The sequence below is a fragment of the Lathyrus oleraceus genome, chromosome 2 (genome assembly GCF_024323335.1).
Source record: "Lathyrus oleraceus cultivar Zhongwan6 chromosome 2, CAAS_Psat_ZW6_1.0, whole genome shotgun sequence".
Classification (NCBI taxonomy): Eukaryota; Viridiplantae; Streptophyta; class Magnoliopsida; order Fabales; family Fabaceae; genus Lathyrus; species Lathyrus oleraceus.
Window position 1 is genome coordinate 488,490,579 of NC_066580.1, and position 9,600 is coordinate 488,500,178.

The following is a 9,600-nucleotide window of genomic DNA, read 5'->3' on the forward strand; positions in this document are numbered from 1 at the left end:
ATATTTGATCTAAAAAATATGGTCTTGATTGAATGAATGAAGAATGATTGATAAATAGGGTAGCTCGCGAAGAATCTGGATTCTCCTACCTACGTATCCTTATAGTGCAATAAGGAAATCAGAGCTTTTGTAGTTCAGCCCACTAGGGCTGAAGACAAAATGATTAAGGAGGCAAAATGAGTGATTGATTGATGGAATATACTTGATAGTTATTGGATAAGAACCACACTAAAGTCTATGAGTAAAGGTGGATACGATAAGCAACGGGCCAAACGTCCCGCACTCCAAGATAGCCAGAATGAGTGTAAGAAAGCTTCAGTCCCATTCCTTATTTACTACTTAAGGCTCGTGACATATAACTATCATCTTAACTTTTAAGTTGATGGAAGAGAATCTTTGCCATTGTTATCTCTTATGTTAATGATGAAGAATTTATCAATCGTTTGATTCAAATTGCACTAAAGTCTATGAATGGAAGTGAATACAATGAGCAACTGGGTCAAGTGTCCCGTACCCAAAGATATTCAGAATGGGGGTAGGAATTCTCCAGTCCCATTCTTTTTTCAATTCTTAAGGCTCGTGTCGTATAACTTGAATCATGATTGATAAGTTATTGATATGGTCCTTTGCTTGTTATATGCTACTTTGTAAAGAGAGAGACTTGTCAATCGTATGATTTGAAGTGTGATAAAGTCTACGAATAGAGGCGAATACCATGAGCAACTAGGTCATGCATCCCATACCCAAAGATATTCAGAATGGGGGTATGAATTCTCTAGTCTCATTCCTTCTCTATTACTTAAGGCCCATGCCACAAAATTCTAACTTTGATTTGACAAACTCTTGAAGATGTCGCCTATGAAGTGCTTTGTATTATCCACTTCTTGGTATGACTGAGGAGACCTTGATTGAAAGTCCGACTTGAGGCTTCGAGCTCCACAGCTTACAGAAAAAAGTCGTATTAAGTAACCAATGGTTTTTTGGTCACTCAAATTAGACTGTGGAATTATATAATATCAAAGAATTTAATTGATCAAAATTACTTTTGATCAATTTGAATCAGAGGGTTTGATTTGATTGGAAATTATGATTAATCCTAATCTAATGGTTAGAATTAATCAAACTAACCTAAGGGATCACGTTATTATTCATGGTTTGATTAAAAGGATTTATGTCAAGTTTTAATCCTAAGGGAACATGTATATGGCTAAAATGACAAACTAACCCCTAAGGGTATAAAGATCAATTCACCTGAATTTTCAATTAGGAATCAAATTGAAACCTAATCCATATCCTAACTAGAACCTAAAATATTAATCAAGTTCTAAAAACTACTTTAATCAATTAAAACCTAATTATTTAGAAATATAACTAAATTCTAAAAAGTTCAATCAATATTCTAATTAAACCTAATTTTAATCTAATCAAAACCTAAATCTAATTACCTCAAGATTCTAATTGATCACTAAAAAAACTAATCAATTCTAGCAATTTAATTATAATTCTAAAACCCTAATTGACTTCTAATTATCCTAATTTTCTAATCAATTACATAAAAAAAATATTATTGCATATTCATTAATCAAAGACTAATACTAATATGCCTAATTAATTAAACACTAATCTAAAACCTAAGTACTAATTGCATTTAATTACTAATTAAGCCTAATAGTTAACCAAAATAACAAGCCCAAAACTAAACCTGGAAAGGGGGTGCAACTGGCGATGATGCAAGCCCACACATCAAAGGCCAATAGTTACTGAAAGAGTCCAAGAAAGAATGAAAAAAGGAAGTTCCAACACGTTGAGGTGGTGTAACGGATAGAAGTAAGCTTGGGCTTCAGGCCCAAATTTCTCACTGATAGCCCGAGTCCACTTCCAAATTCCAGGTTCATGTTTCAAATATTGGATCTTCGGCAAACAGAGGACTGAGCCAAAATCATCGTCGCTTCACGTTTTCAGGTCTAGAATCGGCGTCCTCATTGAAATGCTTCGATCTCCTCCAATCGTGATCGTGAAATTGTAGAGCGTCCAAGACATAAGGGAGTATGTTGTGCTCCGTTCACACGACCGTGTCGGCACCGTGTCACCATCAGAAGAGGAGGATTCATTTTGTTCGAACGTTGCATGCGCCTTACGCGTTGTTCGTTATTATTGTTCAACTCCAGGTCCTTGATTCACGATGGTGGATGGTGAAGAATGATGGATAACGATGAATGCGACGAAGAAGAAACGAATACGACAGATATGACGACTTCAACGATGAATGTAATGACCTTGACGTGAAATCGAGTCGGAGCCGCGAGTAGGTAATGAATCTTCTCCCTCAGTGTCGATTCCTCATTCTTCTTCGTAAATTCTTCCTCCACGCTTTTGTTTTCTTCTGGATGTGATGTCGTGTTGTTATTGCTTCTGTGGTGATGCATTTCTAATGCATTGTTGTGGCAGGTTGAATGGAAGATGAAGGATAATGGTGAAACTCGGTTGCAACGTTGAAGAACGAATAGCGCGGTGTGTATTCTTTTGACTCAGAATCGAGTCTTTTGATGGAGAATGGAGAAGAGGATTGAGAGTGAGAATCGTGGAGAGGCGAAGAGAGGTTGAGAGCTTGTGCAGAATGATTCTCCCACCTAGGGATGACAATTTGACTTATCCCCAATGGACACCCGCAAAAACGGATACGGACATGGGCTCGGGTAATTACCCATAAAAAAAACGGGTATGGGTGCGGGTATGGGCACCTTGGTACCCATCCCGCCCCATACCCGCACACTATATATTATATGTAATTTTATTTATATTTATATATTTTAGTTTATATTACTATATAAAAATGTATGTCTATCAATTATAAAACCTATATCAATGTTAAGTCATTACATATTTAATATAAGTGTTTGTTTATTTTAACAATAAATTGTTTATTTAAAAGTGTTTGTTTATTTTAACTTGAATGAGTTTATGGAATTCAAATGAATATTGTGATCTAAATGATGAAAGAATGGAAATGGATTTGAATGTTATTTTGAATGGTTTTAAATGTTGGTTTGAAATTGTTTAGAAATGTGAATGCTGATGATTGATAATGATTGCTAATGATTGGTAATGATAATGATGAATAATGAATGCTAATAATTGGTCATGAATGATCATGATTGAAAACGTCATGGTTTAAAAATGAAATTGAATGTATAAATTGAAATTAGAAATGGTTCCAAAGGCTTACGGTTCACAATGAATGGTAGAAAAATTTAATGGTTCATGATTGTAATTCGGTTGACTTTGGTCAAAGTTGACCAAAAAGTAACTATTTACCAAAGTCAACATTTGGTCAAAGTTCAATTTTTTTTTATAATCTTCTCATGTATGGACACTTATGCTTTGTAATCGAAATTGAAGTTGGAATGTAATGATACCTTGAATGGTCTCATATGGACATGATTTGAATGAACAATGACTATGACTTTTTAAATGATCTTTGAAGAAGCCAAATTAGAAACTTTTGATCAATTGAATCATAAAGATCATAAGTATATGATAATACATGAACCAAGTGGACCAAAATTCATAGATGAATCAGGAATGCAAGCCATTATGGATCAAAACAAGCAATGCATCAATGCAAGCTTGAATCAATGACCTAGGAGTGTGAAAGTACCATATGCTTAGAATCAAAACTAAATATCTAATGAGAGGATATGAGAAGATGACCCAAGACCTATCTTGAATGAACCAAAAACCCTAGTAAGGGCCAAAGCAGTGAACATGACCTAACCAAAGATCCATGGTTCAAACATCAATGGTATGAATTGCATTTGTGAACAATGACACGAAAGCATTAGCAAGCCATGAGCATCAGGAGGTGGTCAGATAAAAAGAGTCTAAACAAGACAAGACAAAGGTATAGACTAAACATGGAAACAAAATCAAGGAAACAACATGAATGTTTGAGAATAAAGAGGCAATGGGATGAACCTTAACCAAGCAAATGGATCAAGCATAATGGATGATCAAATGAAACTTAGGTTATGGGGCATGATCAGGGTTTAGTAGTCAATGTCAGATATCCACAAAGTCAAGCACCAGACCCCATAAAATCAAATCCAAGAATTAAGGTTGAGATGCCCCTATGAAAAACATGGTGTATGCTTCAAGAGTCAAGGTCCCAAAGAATCAAGCAATTAGGGTTTCAACCCATATGATGAGGAGAACCACCATCTTCAGACCAAAGCCCTGATTTTTATTGACCAGAACCTTGAGTCTATGATGCCTGCAGGCATGTGTTAATCATGAATGAATGATGCACATCAATGAGCCTCAAGCCACATATCACGTAAGAAGCAAAAATGGAGGACAAATTTTGGGGTACAACACAATCCACTTCTTATACATTCCATTACAATCCACATAATACTGGTATGAAATAATTCGGTGCCTTACACATTCACACACAACAACCTGCAGTAACATGGCCAAGCAGCAACAGTCGAAGTATAGTGAATCCTGCTTAAATCTTCATGATCAAAGATGGCACGACTTGCAAAAAAATCAGGTCTTTCAACCTACAGAATTCTGGATAGCAGAATAATTAAAGATTCCACCATAACACAAACACAACACACAGTGAATCATAATACACTTGCTAACCAACACTCAACATTTGAGATATAACAGCAAAAGCAAGGAATTATCACCATCCATTAACTTCTATAACTTTTAGTTAATAAGAAATTAGGATAACTGATGACTAATTTCCTAAATTAATGTTCATAACACTCACTAACAAAACAAGAACTTTGTACTTACAAGTTCAGACCCAACGGTTGCAATGCGGTATTAACAAGCTGAACATGCCGTCTTTCTCACCATTCAAAATCTGAATTGGCAGCATGAGGTTATTCACAAAAGTTAACATATAACTAATATAGAACGAACTCAACAAACCTCAATTAACAATTAAGCATCAAAAGGTTTTAATCAAGCCTACTAATGGAATTAATGTTTGTTCAGAATTTGAGCAGGGCATTTTGAAGCCAACTAACAACATAACAGTTCAGTTTCATTCTAGCTCAATGATTCTAATAATCTAACGGGGTATTTAGCCAACTGACAAAAATTTAATGAACATTCTCATTTTACTAACATCAAACTTGCACATTTCAATTGATTTCCACCTGATTTCATTTATCTTTGGCAGGGTGTGTTTCATAAAGAAAAAAGAATTTCATTTACGATTATTTCATTTCAAATTCAGTTTCTAACTAACCTCATAAATCTAACAAATGCTAACCGTTTTCAAACTCACCAATAACTAGCCTATAACTAACCATTACCTGAATGTAATTGACAGTTAACACTTTTTTCTCTCATTTGCTAACAAACCGAATTTGTAGTGAATTTCAGATCAAATTTGAGCTACATTTCTAACCGAATTTTAGAGTCCTATATGATACCTCGTAGGCCTCAGAATTCAGGAGCTTCTTCTTCATGATTCTGCACCAAGGGCTTCTTCATCATTCTGCATCTAACTCATCATTCTGCAGCAAGTTTTGCACTTCCACCGCATCAAGCTCTTCCTTTATGTAGAAAATCCATTCACTCCGCAACTGATTTCCACAATTAATCTACATATCAAACATAACTTTTTTCATAATCTCACGTCACACACAGAAAAGCAGCAGAAGAGGAAGAAGTTACACGAGGAAGAAGAAGATACAGAACATATGAGAATCAGAGCGGAGTAAGCAAAGAAGAAACCTTACCGGCGAAGCTTTCGCCGAAGTTGGAGTTGCAGAGCCACCACGCCAGAAACTCTCATCGGTAAGTGTTTATTTATTCACGTCGATCTCTTACTTCTAATTCGAACATAGAACGAACCGCCAAATTTGCATTGAGATGAATCGATTGGAAGCGCAAACCGTGTTTGATTAACGAACGATGTTGAATCCGTGAGATATCGTTGAATCGTGGACGATTGGAACGCAGAGAGGTTGATGACGAAGTGCTAGCCGGCGATTAGAAGCGTGACGTTGTGGTGTTAAGGACGTGAATCTGCGGTGCAACCTGAATGCGAGACAGGAATCAGAAACGCGCGATGCGATTTTGGATTCTTGAAGAAAACACGTTGCTGAAGCGCTTTTGGCCGTTTCATCCAGCTTCTTGCAGCTTGTACATACTTGGGATTATGTTTGGGCCTAATGCCCAAACTTGCTATTCACACCACCGGTCTGGACCAGCACACCCCTCTACAGTTCAAGGCCCATTTTCTTGGGATTTCTTTTCTTTTTTCTAATTAGTTTATTAGATTAGTAGTTAGAATTATAGTTATTAGATTAATTAGGTTTTCCCAACTTGATAAGTTTAGTTAGTTAAGTAGATTTTTAGATTTTTAGGAATATTAAATTTTGATTTAGTTTAATAGTTTTTTAGAAATATTATACTTTAATTAGTTTTTCTAGGTTATTTAATCTTTTAGAACTAGAGCTATTTTGATTTGTTTAGAATTTAGAATTGATTTTAATTAGAATTGTCATGATTAGGATTTTAATTCAATGTTAATGATTTGTGAAATGACCATTTTGTCCTTAGGACTTAGAATCTTAATTTTAATGCATGTTCCCTTTGTTTAGGGTCTTGGTTAGAATTGTCTGACTTTTATTTCGTTGATTAATTCAATAGGCTTTTATTGTACATAATTCAATTATTCATTTCAATCCCACTGATTAGTGTTGACCAAATATCGCTTTGGTCAACCAAATCCTTTGTAATTGTGTTGTAAGCCCCAAGCCTATTCAAATTATCAAAAGACCCTTGATCACTTGATATGGCAAATTCGTTGTGCTCAAGCTATTGTGGATATGCTGAATCTCAAGAGCTCAAGATCCCAAGGTTCAAATGCAAGATCGAGACTTCAAGTTAACGTCAATCGAGCATAGCTAGCAAAGTGGACTACTTCTCAAGCACAACAAAGGTATCAACACTTGTCGATCATAATTCAGAGTGTGTGGCACGAGCCTTAAGAAATAGATAATGAATGAGAGTGGAGAATTTCTATCCTTATTCTGAATATCTTTGGGTACGAGACGAATGATCCAGTGTCTCATCGTATTCACCTTTATTCATAGACTTTAGCATAATTCAAATTACGTGGTTGTCATGTCTTCTTCTATAATAAGTAGCATTACATCAATAAGATCAACACTCATGATCTCCTATCAGTAACTTGTCAATTTTGATTTGAGTTGCACGTTATGAGTCTTAAGAAACAAAGAATGATGAGAGTGAATAATTCATATCCTTGTCTAGGATATCCTTGAGTACGGGATGAATAATCCAATTGCTCAAGGTATTCGCCTTTGTTCATAGAATTTAGTGCAATTTGAATCATGCAATTGACAAGTCTTTTTCTTCAAGCAAGTATCAACCTTTCAAAACTTCAATAATGGATCACTTTTACTATTAGCAACTTGTGGTTGTATACCCTCTCTCATTCAGTTCTTTGCCTTTAGAGGTGGTAAACCTTGGCACTTGTTCTTTGCCTTGAGAGGTGGTAAACCTTGGCAGTTCATTTCTTTGCCTTGAGAGATGGTAAACCTTGGCACTCATTCTGCCTTGAGAGGTGGTAAACCTTTGCACTTGGTTCCTTGCCTTGTGATATGGTAATCCTTGGCAATTCAGTTCCCTTTGCCTTGAGAGGTGGTAAACCTTGGCAGTTTAGTTCCTTGTCTTTAGAATTATAAACTCTGGTAGTGATACCTTTCCTAGAAGGTTGTGAACCTTGGCACTCCTTTTTTAGCCTTGAAGGGTTATGTACCCTGACAAATCAATTTATCTTCTTTTGTTTCATCCCTAGTAGGTTGAACTATGATTGCTCTGATTTTCTCATTGCACGATGATAATATGTAGGCACGAGAGTTCGATTCCTCCATGAGCATACTTATTTATTCCTCCTTCTGCATGAGGGCACCATTCATATCTTTCATGATCCATGATCTACCTTCAATCATTGAACCGCTCACCCCAGTGACATATTGTTTCTTTGAAACTGAAATACAACATTTTTTGGAATTCCATATATACCGTTTAAGGACACTTGTCCACCTTTGTGCCAAGAGATGTTTGTGTTGTGAAACCAAACATCTAATTCATTTTTGTGGTCATGACAATACAGTAGGTATGCCTTTGTCCCTCCACATCTTAGTCGTTCCACCATTACTCTTGGGTTGCGAATGTTATTTCTCCTATGGATTTCAATATACCCCTACCTTTGGTTTCAAACTATACTTGTTCAGTCATTTGTTACCAAATACTTCATTTATGTGACTTTTTTCATTCATTCCATTCATCTCAATGATGCATTCATATACTACCTTCATCCGCTTCATGTGATATACCCGTTATCTTTGAGCCAAATAAAATATCTCTTTGAGCTCCATATTGTATCTCCTTGTGAACCCATAGTTGTTTGTGCTGTAAAACCAAACACCTAATTCCTTTGTTTTCGATTATTCCAATACAATGATACCCTGCTGTATGCCCATCACTTGTTGGTTCATACCAGTTTTACTCTTGAGTTCATAGTTCATCCTCTTTTGGAGTTCAAATCATATTATCCTTTGGTTCAAACTATAATTTATCACAACTTCTTTTCACCTCCCACCATTATTTCTATGAACTACGGAGTTCTGAATTCCTTATTTCACTATAAGGATACGTAGGCATGAGGGCCCCAGTCCTCACCGAGCACTTTATCTATTTCTCATTCCTTTACGAGTAATCTTTGGATAATACCCATTCGATCAAGAACGATCAAAACGGTTCCCATGGAGTACCATGGATGTTAATGGTGTTAATACCTTCCCCTTGCATAACCGACTTCCTTATCTAACATATCTCTTTCTCCCGGGTTTTATCGATATTTTCCCTTTCCTTTGGGAATAAATAAAGTTCGATGGTGACTCTGTTGTATGTTCGAGTGTGCGATGTGTTCGGGTGTATTTTCGCTAGCTTCACATCTAAATATTATTCGAATATGGGTGGTCTTTAGATTATATATCGATAACTTGACTGTTTCATATTTTAACATCTTCATCATTACGAACCTTATATTTTTCATCAAATGTAACATCATTTCTAATCACAAACTTTGAATATTTTTGTAACAACCTGTATAATATATATCTAGAATAATATCATACAAGTGTTGATTTTTTGTACATACACAACATAAGAGCTTAATGGCGTCATTATACACACATGTCCAAACTAAATAAATCTATAGCACATATTATACAATATTTCCTAAAAATAAAATCTCGGCGACTCTGTTGTATGTTCGAGTGTTGGTGTGTTCAAGTATATTTTCGCTAGCTTCACATCTAAGCATGATTAGAATATGGTTAGTCTTTAGATTATATCTCGATAACTTGATTATTTCATATTTTAACATCTTCATCATTACGAACCTTATATTTTTCATCAAATGTAACATCATTTCTAATCACAAACTTTGAATATTTTTGTAACAACCTATATAATATATATTTAGAATAATATCATACAAGTGTTAATTTTTTGTACTGACACAACATAAGAGCCTAA

At 35.4% G+C, this 9,600-nt stretch overlaps 1 long non-coding RNA gene across 1 annotated transcript; it reads right to left on the bottom strand.

The window, feature by feature from the left end:
• Positions 1-4,311: 4,311 nt before the first annotated feature.
• LOC127120835 (uncharacterized) lies at positions 4,312-6,152 on the bottom strand. The gene is made up of 4 exons (XR_007803267.1): positions 5,763-6,152; positions 5,454-5,624; positions 4,807-4,876; positions 4,312-4,572 (listed from the first exon to the last, which is right to left on the bottom strand). It is a non-coding gene; the product is annotated as an uncharacterized LOC127120835 (long non-coding RNA).
• Positions 6,153-9,600: the final 3,448 nt, after the last annotated feature.